This window comes from Pelophylax lessonae (assembly GCF_965119305.1).
Source record: "Pelophylax lessonae genome assembly, chromosome: 9".
Lineage (NCBI taxonomy): Eukaryota > Metazoa > Chordata > Amphibia > Anura > Ranidae > Pelophylax > Pelophylax lessonae.
In genome coordinates, this window is record NC_138776.1 from 73,921,958 (window position 1) to 73,944,352 (window position 22,395).

Below are 22,395 nucleotides of genomic sequence, written 5' to 3' on the forward strand. Positions count from 1 at the left end.
TGCTAGGGTGCTAGGCAGGCCCAGCAACCAATCATTTTGACAGGCAGGACTTGGACGTGCTGGGAGTTCTGAACTGATGCAGGCTTTTACCCCAAGTTAAAGACGGCCCTGGGAGTCACCCCTCTGGCAGATCTACACACCCCCTGTGCATCACCACTGTGCCTCCCCCCCTCCCCCTCCTCGCTCACTCGAGCGCTGGGTTGTGGAGAGGGTGGAAGTGGCCGGCTCAGGGTGCCATCCAGGCATGTGTGCAGATGCTGACCATTTGGTCGTGATCATGCCCGAGCCTGGACTAGCTCTGTGGCATCAGCAGACAGCGGGTTTTAGCCTGCTGTCAGCTGAAAATGGGTCACAGGAGTGCAGAACGAACTTCACTCCTGTGATCCACAGGAGAAGTACAGCCAAACGAGTTTTGTCAGTACTTCTCCAAGTAATAGTGGGTCAACAAGCCCTAAAACAGTATTTTCTGGCTGGACTGAACTCATTGGAAAGCACTACACTAAGGGTCTATTCACATTGGGTGATTAACTGCGTGCCTCATTCAGGTCTGTGTTTTGCTGGCATGGGGATGTACAGGTGCTTAGTGCATCCTCTGACCGGCAGTCTCCAGAAGTCTTTAGGGTCATGCAGCTGAATTGACTATGTCCCAATATGATGTGCCGTGGCGTGTTGATGTGGTTCCCTGAACTCAGCCTGCACAGGGATGTACGCAACACCTGCTCATCCGGGAAAACACGGACCTGCATGTGGCACGCAGTCAAACACCCCATATGAATAGACCCTATGAGTGAAATTCCCAAAATATCACAATAAACAAATTACATGTAAGGCTCCATGTACACGGGACGCTGGAAATGGCCGTATAGGAGCAGTTGGGCATTTTTTTTAGAAGCCCCTGAACCCATCTACATTTTATCTTATCTGTCCATGTACACCAGGTCGTTTGCGGTCGTTTGCGGGCAGTTGCGTTCAGGGACTTTTTTTAGAACGCAATTATTTGCGTTCGAACGTGTGTTTCCCGGTGTTTCAAACGCAAAAACGCGACCGAACGCGTCCGAACACGACCGAATGCAATGACCCGCGTTTGGCGTTCGCGTTTTTCCATTTTAAAGGGGAATAATATTTTTGACCTCTAGGAATGGTTCTAAACGCAAACGCCCGCAAACGCCCGCTAAACGCGGGTACAAACGCGACCGAACGGACGTTTCAAACGTCCTAAAAATTCCAGCATTCAAAGGGACTTTTAACAACGTCCCGTGTACATGGACCCTAATTTTGCCATAATCTGCAATATTGTAAAGAAAAGATGCATTTTCTGTTCTGTCCTCTATCAACTGCTAGAGAACAAAAAAAAAAAAAAAAATACAATTAAAAAACCCCTGAATATGAATGACTAGCGCTCAGGAAGGAGCCATCATCCATCACTGGAGGCGCTCATGAAGAATGGACTTCCAGAAATATCATTCCTCCAGACTGCTGTGCACAAAAATATGGAGAAGGTTAGTTACTGCATATAGAGGAAAACATTCATTATTACCCACTGACAGATACTTAATATGAGCTTTACCATGCAAGCCAGCGATAAAACATTCTGTCAGCAAATTAATTGGAAAAGAGCAAAGGTACAAGGTGCACCGGCTTCCGCCGCACCTGCATATGCGCTCAGGAGGTGGGAAAGGGGATCTTTAGCCTGAAGCTGTTGGTATTGAGTAACCTGAGTGACTTATGATGATGAGCTTTAATAACTGAAGTAGAAAACATCATTATACATTCAACTACCAAACATATGAACAATAAGAATGTAAGCACAAGCAGACATATTGATGTACTTTTTTTTTTAAATGCAAAACTACATATGTATTTGTTCTGTGTGAATGGGGACAAAACAAATGCTATTAGGCTTTTTTCTTTCCAGGTCCAAAATCTTCACTCATACAGAACAAAGTGAATCTGGAAGATACTGCATTATGGCCAGTAGATGGAGCTAATAATCATAGGAGATGCAGTATATGCTTACTGTATTTACTATTATCATCAGTTCCCTCTAGTGGCAAAAATGTGGTATTTTCCTGATTTTAACTGATGAAGCACATTCAACCTGGAGAGAAAATAGCCTAACATCATTTGATTTTGCCCCCATTCACACTCTTTTTTTTATAATTACACCCTATAGGGTTATGATGACCTACTAGCAAACAAGATTCCTGGTTATTGGTGCTCCATATACTGTATGTGCACACCATTCTACTACATAGTACAAGACACCTAAAGTATAACTATAAAGGCAGCTGTTAATTGTGAATCTTTGCCTCTTATTATTATCCACCTTATTATCTCCATTTTTAGTTGCTAGTCAAATTATTAGCAGCAAAAAGCCTAATCGCATGCAATAGCCCCCAAAGTGTAACTATGAGCAACATCAAAAATGACAGGAATAATGCTGTTATTTTTTCCACTTCCTGTAATATGGTGACAACACTGTTTGTTCTGCTCTAAAATCCCACAGCAGCGTTGTCACCCTGTGTACAAGGTCGTTTTAGATAACCATGTTGTTTTAAATACATTTTAAGGGCCCATTCAAACTAGAAACTGCACATCTACTGTGTGATTCTTCCTTGCAGGTCTGCATGCATTCCCTGAGCTTCTATGTGCACTGTGTTGCGTTGCAGTGCATTTGCGTGCATTTTTGCGTGTTTGCGGTGTGGAAAAATGCAGCATGCTCTACTTTTTTTTAACTTTTTTTGACTCTCTATGCAGTTGCAGTGCAGTCAAAAATGCATCCAACTGCAGTCAACTGCATAAGGGGTGAATTGGCACTAAAGGGTGTATTTATACAAAATTTGCAAAGATATTCCCCCTGAAAAGCTGCATGTATATTCATTTTGTGCAAATGGCTACAAAATCAAATGTTACTGCTCCAGATCCAGATCGGATGCTCTTCATTCTAAACAATAGCATGAATCAGAAAAATCCTGCATTGCGGCCACTAGATGGAGCTGATGATCATCATAAATTAGTATTTAATTCCTATGATCATCAGTTTCATCTAGTTGCCATTATGCAGTATTTTCCTGATTCAGGCTATTCTTATGAATGAAGAACACCAGACCTGGAGAGAAAATAGACTGGCAACATTAGAATCTGCTGGCATTCAGACTAAAATGAAAGTACATGCAGTTTTCGCAGGATGAAGAGCCCTTCAAATTGTTTTTAATCACTTCAGCCCCGGAAGGTTTTACCCCCTTAATGACCAGGCCATTTTTTGCGATTTGGCACTGCCTTACTTTAATGGAAATTGTATGGTCGTGCGACACTGTACCCAAATACAAGTGTTGTCCTTTTTTTTCCTCACAAATAGAGCTTTCTTTTGGTGGTATTCCATCACCTGTGCGGTTTTTAGATTTTGCGCTATAAACAAAAAAAGAACGACAATTTTGAAAAAAATGCCATAATTTTTACTTTCTGATATAAAACATTCCCAATAAAAAATAAATGTAAAAATTAAAATGTTTTTATCAGTTTAGGCCAGTTTGTATTCTGCTACATATTTTTGGTAAAAAAAATCCCAAAAAGCGTATTTTAATTGGTTTGGGCAAAAGTTATAGCGTTTACAAACTACGGGATAGATTTTTGGACTTTTTATTTTTTTATTAATAATGTCAGCGATCTGCGATTTTTAGCGGGACTGTGACATTGCAGCAGACAGATCATACCCCTAACTGACATTTTTGACACTTTTTGGGGATCAGTGACACTAATACAGTCATCAGTGCTAAATAATATGCACTGTTACTGTATAAATGACACTGGCAGGGAAGGGGTTAATACTGGGGGTAATGAAAGGGGTTAAATGTATGCCTAATATGTTTACTGACTGTGTGTGTGTGTGGGGGGGGGGGGTTCTGTGACAGGCACAGAGAGATCGCAGCTTCAGCTTGGCAGAAACTACTGATCTTTCCCTGCCTGTCTGACAGAAGATCCACCTGCTTTGTTCATGTAAGCAGGCGGGTCTTCTCTCTGTTTCTTAGACGATCGCGCGAGGGCAGCGGCAATCGCCGCAGCTCCTTCCACGGCTTGCCTCCCGCTGTGTTTAAACACATCGGGAGCGCTGCCGAAACCACATGTACTCCAGTCACGTAGTACTACGTGACTGGATGCAGCCGAACCGCCCTGCCGCAGTAATATTACGGCGGGTGGTCGGCAAGTGGTTAAATACACTTCAAAGGGCCATTCACAATACTTGGTGCAGGACTGCACAGAAACGCGTTGCCCACTAGAGATGCACACAGGTGCCATTAATTCCTAAAGTCACCCCCCATGTATCTAGCAATATGGGTGCGTTCGCGCCCACCGAAACGCATGGTACCGCAGTATCATGTGGTTTGGTGCAGCGTGATTTTAAAAATTGTGGCTGCTGCACTTTTGCTCATTCCCATGCACTTGGCAGCCTATTGAAATAAATAGGCTGTCGGAAAAGCGCCATGGAGGAAAGGCGCAAAAAACTTGCATGCACATACACAACCATATGGTGTGGATGAGCCCTAAGTAAGATACAATCAATGTAAGGCCCCTTTCACACTTGTGCGACCCGAAAGGCATGCGACTTTGATGTGACTTGAAGCAATGCCTGTGTAATCTTGAGGTCTATGGATCTCAAGTCGCATCAAAGTGGGACCAAAGTAGTGCAAGGACTACTTTGAAGTCGCTGTGACTTGAAGTTGCGCATATATGAACGGTACTCATTGGAAATCATGTGGTACGACTTGTCATACGACTTTGCAGTCCCAAGTTGCAGGACAAGGACAAGTCGCACAAGTGTGAAAGGGGCCTAAAGACCAACTCCAGGTAATGCTTTAAGTTATTACAGATTTTTATTTTTTTATTTTAAACTATATACAGTAAATAAAATCTGATAATTCTAAGATTTAATTTAGTCCTCTCTCGCCGCATGGCCTCTGTCCCCGGAGACGCTGTGAGAACTGATGTTCCTTAGAAAGCATATACCAGAATATGGGGTCATACAAGAGGAAAAAAAGAGTTAATTTAAAAATGAAGCATTTTAAAAGCCATTATTTCATATATTTCATTACTGACTGCGGAATGATGTTAATTTTTTTGTAATGGATTTTTCTTCTATTCCTCGGATTGATTGAATGTGCCACTTAACTGAAATTAAATGAAAAAGACTTCATGAGTGTAAGCCTAGAAGCTTGTTCAGTGAGCATTTAGTCTTATCCCCCAAAACTGAAATGAAAGTCATTGTATTTACAATACCGTTCTTAGGCAATATTCAATTGACGTGGCATTATTTTCCATAGTGAGATCAAAGACTAGGAACATTCCAGGTTTCTGGATTACGGATTCCTGCCTATATAGGCACAATATTCTGCTCTACTTTTATGTCATTTTTCTGTGTTTTATTGAACTGTATGAGCTTATTATTGTTCTGTTGTATCTCCCCTGCTGGAACAAAGTGGATCATGCTTTTTTTTTTGCCTTCCTCTGCACCAACTGTGGGTATTGGATAGTGTATATCAGGGGTCTTCATACTTTGGCCTCCAGTTGTTCAGGAACAACAATTCCCATCATGCCTATTCATGTCTGTGAATGTCAAAGTTTTACAATGCCTCATGGGACTTTTAGTTCTGCAGCAGCTGGAGGGCCATAGTTTGAAGTTCCCTGGTGTATATGGAGTATGGTGTATATGGAGGTTATCTACAGTGCCTTGAAAGAGTATTCATACTAGAGATTGACCGATTATCGGCAACACCAATATATCGGGGGCCGATATGCACTTTCCCTGATATATCTTAATCGGCACCTGAGGTTACCGATATTGCCGATATTTAGGGAAAGTGCATGTCCTGGGATGATGCCTGCAGCCAGAGGCATCACCTCGGTACCGATGTCCATAGCCGACGGTTGGCTGACTTGTAATGACAACCGATGCGGCTGAGAAGCCGCTCGGCTGTCATTACAAGGAGCAGGAGGGGACGTCCCCACCCCTCCCGCCGCCTTCCACCGCCCACCCGGGCATCCTACCTCCACCACCGCCGCCGAAGAGAAGACCTGGTGTAGCATGAAGATGTGTCCCCGTGAAAGCTGGTATCCCTGCCGCAAGTGCGCATACTCCAGTCTCCATGCAAAAAAACCCGGAAGTGATGTCATGACATCACTTCTGGGTACTCGGCGCCAAATTCAAAAAACTGACAGCATTCAAAACAGCCAAACTTGGCGTTTTGAATGCTTTCCAGTGCCGAGGAGGGGTTTGGGGTCTTTTAGACCCCCAGACATCTCCACAAGGAGTACCTTTAGAAAAAAAAAAAGAAAAAATTTTTTACATGTCCGAAAATACCGATATCCGATGACCAAAATATCGGTATCAGCATTAAAAAAACGATGTTGATCGATCACTAATTCATACCTCTTGAAAATTTCCACATTTTGTCATGTTACAACCAAAGCTGTAAATGTATTTTTTGGGATTTCATGTGATAGACCAACACAAAGCGGCACATAATTGTGAACTGGAAGGAAAATGATAAATGGTTTTCAATTTTTTTTTCAAATACATATGTGAAAAGTGTGGCATGCACTTGTTTTAAGCCCCCTTTACTCTGATACCTCTAACTAAAATCTAGTGGAGCCAATTGCCTTCAGAAGTCACCCATTTAATAAATAGAGTCCACCTGTGTGTAATCTAACCTCAGTATAAATACAGCTGTTCTGTGAAGCCCTCAGAGGTTTGTTAGAGAACCTAAGTGAACAAACAGCATCATGAAGGCCAAGGAACAGACCAGACAGGTCAGGGATAAAGTTGTGGAGAAGTTTAAAGCAGGGTTTGATTATAAAAAATATCCCAAGCTTTGAATATCTCATGAAGCACTGTGCAATCCACCATCTGAAAATGGAAAGAGTATAGCAAAACTGCAAACCTACCCAGACATGGCCGTCCACTTAAACTGACAGGCCGGGGCAAGGGGAGCAATAATCAGAGAGGCAGCCAAGAAGTCCATGGTAACTTTGGAGGAGCTGCTGAGATCCACAGCTCAGGAGGGAGAATCTGTCCACAGGACAAGTATTCAACTATTAGTGCACTCCACAAATCTGGCCTTTATGGAAGTGTGACAAGAAGAAAGCCATTGTTGAAAGAAAGCCATAAGAATTCCCGTTTACAGTTTGCGAGAAGCTATCTGGGGGACACCGCAAACGTGGAAGAAGGTGCTCTGTCTTTTTGGACATGGACTTGTTTCTATTTTTCAACCAGATTAACTATGTATGCTAAAATGAATCACAAAAACATTATAACCCGCGCTAGGAGTTAAACATGATAAAAATGAAAAATAATAAATAAATAAAAATTAGTGTTAATTTATGTGTACTGCAGCTGCTGCCCGCTAAGTAAAAACTCAGAATGATGAATATGCCAAAAAGCAGCACTTGCAATAACGGTGAAATATGAATACTTATGTATGAATAGCATGAATACATAAACAAAAAAGTGCAATAATGTTGAATTAGATCATAAGTAAGTGTATAAAGTGCAACAGTGCTGAATTAGGACAATATTAAATACAATGGAACTGAGCCAAAATAATACTGAATATGTGCATAAAGTGCTAGCTGCAAAAATTATATTGATTGAAATAACGTGCATCAAATACTGAATACTGCCAAAAATTATGATGCTGATTCCAAAGAATTAATCCTAAAGTGCCCTACAAAGTGCAACAGTGCCATCAATAATCAAAGTCCCAAATGGTTTTTTTTCACAGTGGTAAACGTGCTCCTAATGGTGCTGTATAACTTAAGGTGCCAATTTTTCAAGGTGCAGTGGTGCTCCACAAAGTGACGGTGCTTCAAGCCCCCCTGAGGGAATCCACTCAACGGAGCTAAAAGGTAAATGAGCCTTTATGGTAATGTGGGCCAAAGCTTCTCCAGTCTAGGCATACACAGACCTCCCCTTCAGTAACTCCGGTGTCACTTCAGGTATCACTCAAGAAAAGGATGAGCCAGAAATAGTGAAGCCGTAATATACATTTATTGGTAATAAAAGCAAAACTGAGTCATAAAATAATCAGCAGAAGAAGAAATTCATTGAACTCGAACACAACTCTGCTCCCGGAACGCAGCCGACTTGCGTTCCACGGGATCCAGGAAGTGACGTATTGCGTTAGCCGTTCACCGGAAGTGCATCGGCGCGTTTCGCCCACCTCCAAGGGCATTATCAAAGACCAAAGATCAAAGGTCTTTGCTAGTGTTGAGCGAACACGGACTGTATTATTCGTGTTCGTACCGAATAATTGGATTTTTTGTACCCAAACACGGACACGGACACTTTACTGTATGTTCGGGTAAAAATCCGTGTTCGGTCGTTTTATTTCCGGGTTTTGCATGCTTTGGCGCTCTTTTCATGGCGGGCTTTCAACAGCCAATCAACAATCGTTTAACTGGTGTGCCTTAAGCCATCCCAGCCATGCCTGCAAATGTCTCAGTAGCTGTGATTGGCCGTCTGAAGCATGTGACCAAGTCTTTATAAGTTCCAGGCAGCCGCAGCGTCTTCATTCTGCTGCTTAGATCAGGGACAGAGCACACATCAACGTGCTGGCTGCTGATTAGGGAAAGACAGGCAGGAAAAAACCATTTGTGTCCGGATAGAATTGAGGGACAGGTCGGAGTGTTTAGGCAGGGCGAGTTGTAGGCATTTTAGGGATAGAGTCTGCTGAATTATAGGGTCAGTGTCTTCTACAAACTACAATCGATATTGCTGTGTGGTGTGGGATAGGAGATAGGCAGGTGTCAGTGATCCACATCCATTTTTCTGTGTGTGAGCTGCAGTGAACACAATCTTTTTGGGCTGCAGTGAACACAATCTTTTTGGGGTGCAGTGAACAACGTCCTTTTTGGGGTGCAGTGAACAAAATCTTTTTGGGGTGCAGTGAACAAAATCCTTTTTGGGGTGCAGTGAACAACATCCTTTTTGGGGTGCAGTGAACACAATCTTTTTGGGGTGCAGTGAACAAAATCCTTTGTGGGGTGCAGTGAACACAATCTTTGTGGGGTGCAGTGAACACAATCTTTTTGGGGTGCAGTGAACAACATCCTTTTTGGGGTGCAGTGAACACAATCTTTGTGGGGTGCAGTGAACACAATCTTTTTGGGGTGCAGTGAACAAAATCCTTTTTGGGGTGCAGTGAACACAATCTTTGTGGGGTGCAGTGAACACAATCTTTTTGGGGTGGAGTGAACAAAATCCTTTTTGGGGTGCAGTGAACAACATCCTTTTTGGGGTGCAGTGAACAAAATCCTTTTTGGGGTGCAGTGAACACAATCTTTGTGGGGTGCAGTGAACAAAATCCTTTGTGGGGTGCAGTGAACACAATCTTTGTGGGGTGCAGTGAACACAATCTTTTTGGGGTGCAGTGAACAAAATCCTTTTTGGGGTGCAGTGAACAACATCCTTTTTGGGGTGCAGTGAACAAAATCCTTTTTGGGGTGCAGTGAACACAATCTTTTTGGGGTGCAGTGAACAAAATCCTTTGTGGGGTGCAGTGAACAGAATCTTTGTGGGGTGCAGTGAACACAATCTTTGGGGGGTACAGTGAACACAATCTTTTTGGGGTGCAGTGAACAAAATCCTTTTTGGGGTGCAGTGAACACAATCTTTGTGGGGTGCAGTGAACACAATCTTTTTGGGGTGGAGTGAACAAAATCCTTTTTGGGGTGCAGTGAACAACATCCTTTTTGGGGTGCAGTGAACAAAATCCTTTTTGGGGTGCAGTGAACACAATCTTTTTGGGGTGCAGTGAACAAAATCCTTTGTGGGGTGCAGTGAACACAATCTTTGTGGGGTGCAGTGAACACAATCTTTTTGGGGTGCAGTGAACAACATCCTTTTTGGGGTGCAGTGAACACAATCTTTGTGGGGTGCAGTGAACACAATCTTTTTGGGGTGCAGTGAACAACATCCTTTTTGGGGTGCAGTGAACAAAATCCTTTTTGGGGTGCAGTGAACACAATCTTTTTGGGGTGCAGTGAACAAAATCCTTTGTGGGGTGCAGTGAACAGAATCTTTGTGGGGTGCAGTGAACACAATCTTTGGGGGGTACAGTGAACACAATCTTTTTGGGGTGCAGTGAACAAAATCCTTTTTGGGGTGCAGTGAACACAATCTTTGTGGGGTGCAGTGAACACAATCTTTTTGGGGTGGAGTGAACAAAATCCTTTTTGGGGTGCAGTGAACAACATCCTTTTTGGGGTGCAGTGAACAAAATCCTTTTTGGGGTGCAGTGAACACAATCTTTTTGGGGTGCAGTGAACAAAATCCTTTTTGGGGTGCAGTGAACACAATCTTTTTGGGGTGCAGTGAACAAAATCCTTTGTGGGGTGCAGTGAACACAATCTTTTTGGGGTGCAGTGAACAAAATCCTTTTTGGGGTGCAGTGAACAAAATCCTTTTTGGGGTGCAGTGAACACAATCTTTTTGGGGTGCAGTGAACAAAATCCTTTGTGGGGTGCAGTGAACACAATCTTTGAGGGGTACAGTGAACGGAATCTTTGTGGGGTGCAGTGAACACAATCTTTGGGGGGTACAGTGAACACAATCTTTTTGGGGTGCAGTGAACAAAATCCTTTTTGGGGTGCAGTGAACACAATCTTTGTGGGGTGCAGTGAACACAATCTTTTTGGGGTGGAGTGAACAAAATCCATTTTGGGGTGCAGTGAACAACATCCTTTTTGGGGTGCAGTGAACAAAATCCTTTTTGGGGTGCAGTGAACACAATCTTTTTGGGGTGCAGTGAACAAAATCCTTTGTGGGGTGCAGTGAACACAATCTTTGTGGGGTGCAGTGAACACAATCTTTTTGGGGTGCAGTGAACAAAATCCTTTTTGGGGTGCAGTGAACAACATCCTTTTTGGGGTGCAGTGAACAAAATCCTTTTTGGGGTGCAGTGAACACAATCTTTTTGGGGTGCAGTGAACAAAATCCTTTGTGGGGTGCAGTGAACACAATCTTTGTGGGGTACAGTGAACAGAATCTTTGTGGGGTGCAGTGAACACAATCTTTGGGGGGGGTACAGTGAACACAATCTTTTTGGGGTGCAGTGAACAAAATCCTTTGTGGGGTGCAGTGAACACAATCTTTGGGGGGTACAGTGAACACAATCTTTTTGGGGTGCAGTGAACAAAATCCTTTGTGGGGTGCAGTGAACACAATCTTTGTGGGTGCAGTGAACACAATCTTTTTGGGGTGCAGTGAACAAAATCCTTTTTGGGGTGCAGTGAACAACATCCTTTTTGGGGTGCAGTGAGCACAATCTTTTTGGGGTGCAGTGAACAAAATCCTTTGTGGGGTGCAGTGAACACAATCTTTGTGGGGTACAGTGAACAGAATCTTTGTGGGGTGCAGTGAACACAATCTTTGGGGGGTACAGTGAACACAATCTTTTTGGGGTGCAGTGAACAAAATCCTTTGTGGGGTGCAGTGAACACAATCTTTGGGGGGTACAGTGAACACAATCTTTTTGGGGTGCAGTGAACAAAATCCTTTGTGGGGTGCAGTGAACACAATCTTTGTGGGGTGCAGTGAACACAATCTTTTTGGGGGGCAGTGAACAAAATCCTTTTTGGGGTGCAGTGAACAACATCCTTTTTGGAGTGCAGTGAACACAATCTTTTTGGGGTGCAGTGAACAAAATCCTTTGTGGGGTGCAGTGAACACAATCTTTGTGGGGTACAGGGAACAGAATATTTGTGGGGTGCAGTGAACACAATCTTTGGGGGGTACAGTGAACACAATCTTTTTGGGGTGCAGTGAACACAATCTTTGTGGGGTGCAGTGAACAAAATCCTTTTTGAGGTGCAGTGAACACAATCTTTGTGGGGTACAGTGAACACAATCTCATACTTCTGAAGATTTGAGGGTGCTGCCTGTTCCATACTCCTCCTCCTACTGCTCAACCATCCTCTTTTAGGGGTACAAACAATAGTAATTGGGGCCTAGTGTGGTGGTGTACGTGTGAGATACATACACTTTCTTTTTGATCATATTTTCTATTCCGCTATTCAATTAAAACCTTTGGGGATCAATTAAATTGCGTGATAGTCTGTGTCGGTACGTGTGAGATCCACCTTTCCAAGTTTTTGGGGTTCATCTCATACTTCTGAAGATTTGAGGGTGCTGCCTGTTCCATACTCCTCCTCCTACTGCTCAACCATCCTTTTAGGGGTACAAACAATAGTAATTGGGGCCTAGTGTGGTGGTGTACATGTGAGATACAAACACTTTCTTTTTGATCATATTTTCTATTCCGCTATTCAATTAAATCCTTTGGGGATCAATTAAATTGCGTGATAGTCTGTGTCAGTACGTGTGAGATCCACCTTTCCAAGTTTTTGGGGTTCATCTCATACTTCTGAAGATTTGAGGGTGCTGCCTGTTCCATACTCCTCCTCCTACTGCTCAACCATCCTTTTAGGGGTACAAACAATAGTAATTGGGGCCTAGTGTGGTGGTGTACGTGTGAGATACATACACTTTCTTTTTGATCATATTTTCTATTCCGCTATTCAATTAAAACCTTTGGGGATCAATTAAATTGCGTGATAGTCTGTGTCGGTACGTGTGAGATCCACCTTTCCAAGTTTTTGGGGTTCATCTCATACTTCTGAAGATTTGAGGGTGCTGCCTGTTCCATACTCCTCCTCCTACTGCTCAACCATCCTTTTAGGGGTACAAACAATAGTAATTGGGGCCTAGTGTGGTGGTGTACATGTGAGATACATACACTTTCTTTTTGATCATATTTTCTATTCCGCTATTCAATTAAATCCTTTGGGGATCAATTAAATTGCTTGATAGTCTGTGTCGGTACGTGTGAGATCCACCTTTCCAAGTTTTTGGGGTTCATCTCATACTTCTGAAGATTTGAGGGTGCTGCCTGTTCCATACTCCTCCTCCTACTGCTCAACCATCCTTTTAGGGGTACAAACAATAGTAATTGGGGCCTAGTGTGGTGGTGTACGTGTGAGATACATACACTTTCTTTTTGATCATATTTTCTATTCCGCTATTCAATTAAAACCTTTGGGGATCAATTAAATTGCGTGATAGTCTGTGTCGGTACGTGTGAGATCCACCTTTCCAAGTTTTTGGGGTTCATCTCATACTTCTGAAGATTTGAGGGTGCTGCCTGTTCCATACTCCTCCTCCTACTGCTCAACCATCCTTTTAGGGGTACAAACAATAGTAATTGGGGCCTAGTGTGGTGGTGTATGTGTGAGATACATACACTTTCTTTTTGATCATATTTTCTATTCCGCTATTCAATTAAATCCTTTGGGGATCAATTAAATTGCGTGATAGTCTGTGTCGGTACGTGTGAGATCCACCTTTCCAAGTTTTTGGGGTTCATCTCATACTTCTGAAGATTTGAGGGTGCTGCCTGTTCCATACTCCTCCTCCTACTGCTCAACCATCCTTTTAAGGGTACAAACAATAGTAATTGGGGCCTAGTGTGGTGGTGTACGTGTGAGATACATACACTTTCTTTTTGATCATATTTTCTATTCCGCTATTCAATTAAAACCTTTGGGGATCAATTAAATTGCGTGATAGTCTGTGTCGGTACGTGTGAGATCCACCTTTCCAAGTTTTTGGGGTTCATCTCATACTTCTGAAGATTTGAGGGTGCTGCCTGTTCCATACTCCTCCTCCTACTGCTCAACCATCCTTTTAGGGGTACAAACAATAGTAATTGGGGCCTAGTGTGGTGGTGTACGTGTGAGATACATACACTTTCTTTTTGATCATATTTTCTATTCCGCTATTCAATTAAAACCTTTGGGGATCAATTAAATTGCGTGATAGTCTGTGTCGGTACGTGTGAGATCCACCTTTCCAAGTTTTTGGGGTTCATCTCATACTTCTGAAGATTTGAGGGTGCTGCATGTTCCATACTCCTCCTCCTACTCCTCAACCATCCTTTTAGGGGTACAAACAATAGTAATTGGGGCCTAGTGTGGTGGTGTACGTGTGAGATACATACACTTTCTTTTTGATCATATTTTCTATTCCGCTATTCAATTAAAACCTTTGGGGATCAATTAAATTGCGTGATAGTCTGTGTCGGTACGTGTGAGATCCACCTTTCCAAGTTTTTGGGGTTCATCTCATACTTCTGAAGATTTGAGGGTGCTGCCTGTTCCATACTCCTCCTCCTACTGCTCAACCATCCTTTTAGGGGTACAAACAATAGTAATTGGGGCCTAGTGTGGTGGTGTACGTGTGAGATACATACACTTTCTTTTTGATCATATTTTCTATTCCGCTATTCAATTAAAACCTTTGGGGATCAATTAAATTGCGTGATAGTCTGTGTCGGTACGTGTGAGATCCACCTTTCCAAGTTTTTGGGGTTCATCTCATACTTCTGAAGATTTGAGGGTGCGGCCTGTTCCATACTCCTCCTCCTACTGCTCAACCATCCTTTTAGGGGTACAAACAATAGTAATTGGGGCCTAGTGTGGTGGTGTACGTGTGAGATACATACACTTTCTTTTTGATCATATTTTCTATTCCGCTATTCAATTAAAACCTTTGGGGATCAATTAAATTGCGTGATAGTCTGTGTCGGTACGTGTGAGATCCACCTTTCCAAGTTTTTGGGGTTCATCTCATACTTCTGAAGATTTGAGGGTGCTGCCTGTTCCATACTCCTCCTCCTACTGCTCAACCATCCTTTTAGGGGTACAAACAATAGTAATTGGGGCCTAGTGTGGTGGTGTACGTGCGAGATACATACACTTTTTTTGATCATATTTCCTATTCCGCTATTCAATAAAAACCTTTGAGGATCAATTGAATTGCGGGATAGTCTGTGTCGGTACGTAAGAGATCCACCTTTCCAAGTTTTTGAGGTTCATCTCATACTTCTGAAGATTTGAGGGTGCTGTCTGTTCCATACTCCTCCTCCTACTGCTCAACCATCCTTTTAGGGGTACAAACAATAGTAATTGGGGCCTAGTGTGGTGGTGTACGTGTGAGATACATACACTTTCTTTTTGATCATATTTTCTATTCCGCTATTCAATTAAATCCTTTTGGGATCAATTAAATTGCGTGATAGTCTGTGTCGGTACGTGTGAGATCCACCTTTCCAAGTTTTTGGGGTTCATCTCATACTTCTGAAGATTTGAGGGTGCGGCCTGTTCCATACTCCTCCTCCTACTGCTCAACCATCCTTTTAGGGGTACAAACAATAGTAATTGGGGCCTAGTGTGGTGGTGTACGTGTGAGATACATACACTTTCTTTTTGATCATATTTTCTATTCCGCTATTCAATTAAAACCTTTGGGGATCAATTAAATTGCGTGATAGTCTGTGTCGGTACGTGTGAGATCCACCTTTCCAAGTTTTTGGGGTTCATCTCATACTTCTGAAGATTTGAGGGTGCTGCCTGTTCCATACTCCTCCTCCTACTGCTCAACCATCCTTTTAGGGGTACAAACAATAGTAATTGGGGCCTAGTGTGGTGGTGTACGTGCGAGATACATACACTTTTTTTGATCATATTTCCTATTCCGCTATTCAATAAAAACCTTTGAGGATCAATTGAATTGCGGGATAGTCTGTGTCGGTACGTGTGAGATCCACCTTTCCAAGTTTTTGAGGTTCATCTCATACTTCTGAAGATTTGAGGGTGCTGTCTGTTCCATACTCCTCCTACTCCTCATCCATCCTTTTAGGGGTAGAAACAATAGTAATTGGGGCCTAGTGTGGTTTTGTACGTGCGAGATACATACACTTTTTTGGATCATATTTCCTATTCCGCTATTCAATAAAAACCTTTCTAGGGCAAGATCTTAAATTACAGAAATATGAGGAGACCGTCAAATAAGGGCCGTGGCCTGGGTCGTGGTGCTGCTGGTAGAGCTCCTGTTGCAAGGAGAGGACGTGGTCGATCTGTGCCAGCTACACGCACAAGTGAAACACCTTCCTCAAGTGTGAGTAGGCGACAGAACCTGCATCAGTATTTGGTAGGGCATCATACGCCCCTAGAAGTGATGAGGCCAGAACAAGTGGAGGCGATAGTAGATTGGTTTGCTGCTGACAGTGCTTCCAGTTCCTTCACATTGTCTCCCACCCAGTCTACTGCAGAAAGGTCACAGTTGGCACCTGCAGCCGATGTCCAACCGTCTTTCACCTCACCCCCTTGCAAATCAGGCAAGCAGTCTGAGCCCCAAGCCATACAGCAGTCTCTTCTTCTTTTTGATGACTCTGTCAGCAGGGTTTCCCAGGGCCATCCACCTAGCCCTGCCCCAGAAGTGGAAGAGATTGAGTGCAGCGATGCCCAACCACTTATTTCTCAAGATGAGTACATGCAAGGATCATCGCAGCACGTCTCCGATGATGACGAAACGCAGGTGCCAACTGCTGCGGCGTTCAGCATTGTGGAGACCGACAAGGAGGGCAGGGGTGAAGACTGGGTGGAAGATGATGTGGAGGACGATGAGGTCCTCGACCCCACATGGAATGAACGTCATGCAGGTGACCTGAGTAGTTTGGAGGAAGAGGCGGTGGTCGCACAGAGCCACTAGCACAGCAGAAGAGGGAGCAGGGTGCAGAAGCGGAGCGGCCGTGCCCTAGACACTACGCCCGCTACTGCCCAACGCAGCAAGGGAACGAGCGCACCAAAGTCAGCTCAAAGGAGTTCTCTAGCGTGGAAGTTCTTTAGAAAATGTGCTGATGACAGGACACGAGTGGTTTGCACCCTGTGCAATCAGAGCTTGAAGCGAGGCATAAACCTTCTCAACCTGAGCACAACCTGCATGATCAGGCATCTAAGTGCAAAGCACGAGCTGCAGTGGAGTACACACCTTCAAAACCAAGAAACGTCTCTGGCTCATCCTGCTTCCTCTTCTGCTGCAGTCTCGGCCGCTCCAGCCACATCTGTAGTGATACCGGCACCTGCCACCCCGCAAACAGACGATCTGTCAGCAACACCACCACCTGGGTCACCAACAACCATCTCCACAATGTCCCGTGGAAGCGTTCAGCTTTCCATCTCCCAAACACTTGAGAGGAAGAGGAAGTACCCCCCTACCCACCCGCGATCCCTGGCCCTGAATGCCAGCATTTCAAAATTATTGGCCTTTGAAATGCTGTCATTCCGTCTGGTGGAGACGCACAGTTTTAAAAACCTTATGTCGGTGGCTGTCCCACAGTACGTCGTGCCCAGCCGCCACTACTTTTCCAGGCAAGCCATCCCTTCCCTGCACAACCAAGTGGGGGAAAAAATCAGGTGTGCACTGCGCAACGCCATCTGTGCCAAGGTCCACCTAACTACCGATACGTGGACCAGTAAGCACGGTCAGGGGCGTTATATCTCCCTAACGGCACACTGGGTAAATGCAGTGGCGGATGGGCCTGAGGCGGATAGCAATTTGGCGCATGTCCTTCCACCACCGAGGATTGCAGGGCGCTTCAGTTTGCCTCCTGTTCCTGTTCCTAACTCCTCCTACTCCGCTTCCTCATCCTCTACCGCCTCCTCATCCAGACAGCGTAACACCTTCTCCACCAACTTCAGCACGGCCAGGGGTAAACGACAGCAGGCAGTTTTACAACTTGCCTGTTTGGGGGACAAACCACACACCGCGCAGGAGTTGTGGAGGAGCATGGAACAGCAGACAAATGAGTGGTTGCTGCCAGCGAGCCTCAAGCCCCGCCTGGTGGTGTGCGATAACGGGAGAAATCTCATAGCAGCTCTGGGCCTAGCCGGTTTGACGCACATCCCTTGCCTGGCGCATGTGCTGAATTTGGTGGTGCAGAGGTTCCTTAAAAACTACCCCGATATGTCAGAGCTGCTGCAGAAAGTGCGGGCCGTTTGTGCGCACTTTCGGCGTTCTCACCCTGCTGCTGCTCGCCTGGCAGCGCTGCAGCGTAACTTCGGCCTTCCCGCTCACCGCCTCATATGTGACGTGCCCACAAGGTGGAACTCCACCTTGCACATGCTGCAAAGACTGTGCGAGCAGCAGCAGGCCATAGTGGAGTTTCAGCTGCAGCACGCACGCGTGAGTCGCTCTGCGAAACAGCACCACTTCACCACCAATAACTGGGCCTCCATGCGAGACCTGTGTGCCTTGTTGCGCTGTTTTGAGTACTCCACCAACATGGCCAGTGGCAATGACGCCGTTCTCAGCTTAACTATCCCACTTCTATGCCTCCTTGAAAAAACAATTCGGGCGATGATGGAAGAGGATGTGGCACAGGATGAGGAGGAGGAGGATGAAGAGGTAACATTTCCAAGGCTTTCAGGGCAGTCATTCGCAAGGGGCTCCGAGGGTGGGTTCCTGCACACACAAACGCCAGGGACACAATTGTCCAGCAGGGGCACAGTTCTAGAGGATGAGGAGGATGAGGAGGAGGAGGAGCTGGAGGAGGAGATGGAACCATGTTCACAGCAGGGTGGCACCCAGGCCAGCTCATGGCCATCACTGGTGCGTGGCTGGGGGGATACAGAGGACACGGACGATACACCTCCCACAGAGGACAGCCTTTCGTTGCCTCTGGGAAGCCTGGCACACATGAGCGATTACATGCTGCAGTGTCTCCACAACGACCGCCGAGTTGCCCACATTCTAACTTGTGCTGATTACTGGGTGGCCACGCTGCTGGATCCCCGTTACAAGGACAACATACCGTCCTTAATTCACTCACTGGAGCGCGATCGCAAGATGCGCGAGTACAAGCGCACGCTGGTAGACGCCATGCTGCTGGCATTCCCATCTGACAGCGGGGCCGCAGTGGAAGCACAAGGCAGAGGAGGAGGAGGAGGAGGAGGAGGTCGCCAACGCAACCAGGGCACCGCCAGCACCTCAGAAGGCAGGGTTAGCATGGCCGAAATGTGGAAAAGCTTTGTCAGCACGCCACAACAAACAGCAGCACCAGCAGCTCAGATGGAACGTCTTAGCAGGAGGCAGCATTTTACCAACATGGTGGAGCAGTATGTGTGCACACGCCTACATGTAGTGAATGAGGGGTCTGCCCCCTTCAACTTCTGGGTCTCCAAATTGGGCACATGGCCTGAGCTTGCCCTTTACGCCTTGGAGGTGCTGGCGTGCCCTGCAGCCAGTGTATTATCTGAACGGGTATTTAGCACGGCTGGGGGCGTTATAACAGACAAGCGCAGCCGCCTGTCCAGAGACAATGTGGACAAGCTCACGTTCATTAAAATGAACCAGGCATGGATCCCACGGGACTTTTCCGTACCTTGTGCAGAATAGCAATGGATACCGACCTTACCCACCCATTGTTCCATTTTTGCTCTTTCTCACTCTTTTGGGGTGTACCCTCATTTAAAATTTGTGAAAAGAAGCAGTGTTGGCTACCTCGTCCTCCTCCTCAGGGCCAGATTAATGTAGGGGCTATTGGAGCTGCAGCTCCAGGCCCCTACCTTTTATATAGGCCCCGGGTTGGCCATATTCACTGTTACCGCTCTTCTGTCACTTGTAAACACAGAAGTCTGGCTTCTATGCTCGCTTCCCCAGGCAGCACCCTCAGAACCTCCCCACACAGCGCCGGACAAGGAGGGACAGTTGCCGATGCATGGATGTGTTTATGGGCTTCAGAGACAGCATCCCATGTTGAATTAGGCATGCATGGCTGCACCCTTCCTCCTCTGGGTGCATGGCAAGGCACGGCCCTTAAGGCCCTTCAAAATCCTCAGCACCAAGCCCATGATGCTCTTAATCCGGCCCTGGTCCTCCTCCACCGCCGCTTCCACCTACACCACCCATAGGTGTGCGCAGCCTATTGCATTAAGGTGTGCACCCCAAAGTTGAAATACACATGCATGTGTTTGCCAGCAGGGAGAGTAATGTATCGGGGCCATGTACCTGTAGGCAAAGAGAAATAGAGCAGAGCAGGTCCGAGGGAGATCTTTCCCATCTCCTCACTGGCAATGCTATGTGCCCTAGGTGATTAGGGTGTGCCCAGGCACACCCGGCACACCCTGTGTGCATGCCTATGTCACCGCCACATCCACCACCACCTCAACCTCCCTCCTACTCCATATGGGCCTCGTCCTTCAGAGATGAAGAAGAACATTGTTTTATTTTTCTGTTTTTTTTTGTTGTTTTAAGTTATTTCCCTATCCACATTTGTTTGCAGATCACTTGCCATTCTCTTAATTACGTTTTGCTGCCATTTGCAGCACTCTAGCCCTTTCCTTTGGTGTTTTAGAGCCATTTTAGTGCCTTAAAGTTCGGGTCCCCATTGACTTCAATGGGGTTCGGTGTCCGGGAAAAGTTCGGTAAAAGTCCGGGACACGGACCCGGACTTTTTTTTAAAGTTCGGCCGAACCCGTCGAACACGGACATCTAGGTGTCCGCTCAACCCTAGTCTTTGCACATATTCAGTATTATTTTGGCTCAGTTCCATTGTATTTAATATTGTTTTGATTCCGCACTGTTGCACTTTATACACTTACGTATGATCTAATTCAACATTATTGCACTTTATTGTTTATTTATTCATGTTATTCATACCTAAGTATTCATATTTCACCGTTATTGCAAGCGCTGCTTTTTGGCATATTCATGTTTGCTAAAATGTATACTTATGTGAACTGGTATCCCTCTGTCCTTCCCTCCTGTTTAGTTCTAGTTAGTTTAGCCCTAGCTAGACCCCTCTTTGTTTTTTCCATGTTCCCTCAGTCTAAAGCCAGCCATACATGGATCGAAATTGTTCAGCAGGGACTGGCCGAATTTTTGATCCATGTATGGGTACTGTGGTTGTACAGAAGTTGATCTACTGATCGATTTCTGTACAACCACTCTGCTGGGTTTTCCCCGCCGGATCAGAATTGCAGGCTATGTGTATTCTGACGGCAGGGACGTCTCCCCACTCTCAGAATACAATAGCTCGGTGGGGAGGATGTGGATTGGGTAATCAAGTCAGTCCTTTTATTTACACCGCTGGTTGAACGAAAAAAAAACTGACTCATCTATGGGCTGCCTTAGTTATTCACCGAGACAGGGCTAAGGAAAGCCATTGCCTTCTTAAAGTTCAAAGGACTGGAAATAAAAAATCCCTTGTACTGCAATTAGCTGTAGTAAAATTGTGTTGGATTCAACTTCTGTGTTTTACTGAAGAGTTAAGCTGCATGTGGACCGCCAGGGTCTGTTGCTGCATGAAGGAGGCCAGGCGGAAGTCCTCGGGTGGAAAGCCAACCAGGGGGGTTGGACCACGGCCTGGACTGCAGTGCATGCAGATGACGCATCAGGCCTGGCTTAGGACTGTCCATGCCCAGGACTGACATTGCACAGACTCAGAAATGCGTTGCGACCTCCCCCCTGTTGAGGTCATCTACATGTGCTGTGGTCCATGCAGCGGTCCAGCCTCATCCCGCCTGCTCGGTTCTCCACCTAAAAACTTCCTCCTGGCCTCCTTCATGCAGCAGCGGACCCTGGCGGTCCACATCGTGGACATCCAGCCCTGACATCCAGGACTCTCCTTCCTATTGAGCTTGTTTTACTTCACTCCATGTGAGTTTCACAGTGTATTTTATTGCACATAGTGAACCTGTAAACTGTCTGCACTTATAGGCGCTTTTTCTTCTCTCTCCTGCCTGTCATATAGAGGCTGCTTCTGCTCCTGTGAATAAGCTTCCCTAGTGCTTGGACACCACGTCTCAGGATCCCCCCATTCTTGTTGGATCACTTCCTCCTGATCTATGAACTTCATACGTATATGGACTTCTTATGAACATCTTATGAACTAATTATACAGAGACCTCCGCCCTTACACAGGGTCTGGCTACCTGTTGGCACCTTCTATCCTTGTTGTGTTTGTGACCATACTGTCCAGTCAGACTGGGTCTAAGGAAGTCTTGTCAATGCATTTAGCGCATTTGAAACAGAACATATGGATTTCAATTGCCTTCCCCCACTAGGAGTATACAGTAGTTATTACAAAAGGACTTGCATGCTAGTGCCAAAGGCAGGAAAGTACTGTAATACAGTAGGGAGTAGAAGAGGTGTAGAGGTGACACGAAATCTGGTTAGAATGGGAGGCTGCCCCATAAAAGGTTTAATCAGGTTTCTAGAGTCATTGAATTTTACTGCTTCTCTGTGACCTAAAATATTTGGTTGGAATGGTATTATTATAAACTCTGCTCCCAAGGTAAATATATCCCAAATTACACCTCTAAAAGGCAGCATTAAGGCTTAAAGGACAACCTCCTTTTTAGTGAAATTCTCCTTTTAATCTTTTCTCCCCATACTGTAAGTGGAAGCCACATACCTAAATGTCTAAAGTAGAACTATGTGCAATTTTCTTTTTTTTTTTTTTCATTTTGGATAGAGCAAGGCAGGTTTGTAACCCCTGTCACATT

At 45.2% G+C, this 22,395-nt stretch overlaps 1 protein-coding gene across 3 annotated transcripts in view; it reads right to left on the bottom strand.

Moving 5' to 3' along the window:
• The window catches only part of STK32C (serine/threonine kinase 32C), a gene marked incomplete at its 3' end in the record, with an annotated part of 459,328 nt that overhangs the window by 100,687 nt on the left and 336,246 nt on the right, over positions 1 to 22,395 (bottom strand). The gene's annotated exons all lie outside the window — the stretch shown is intronic.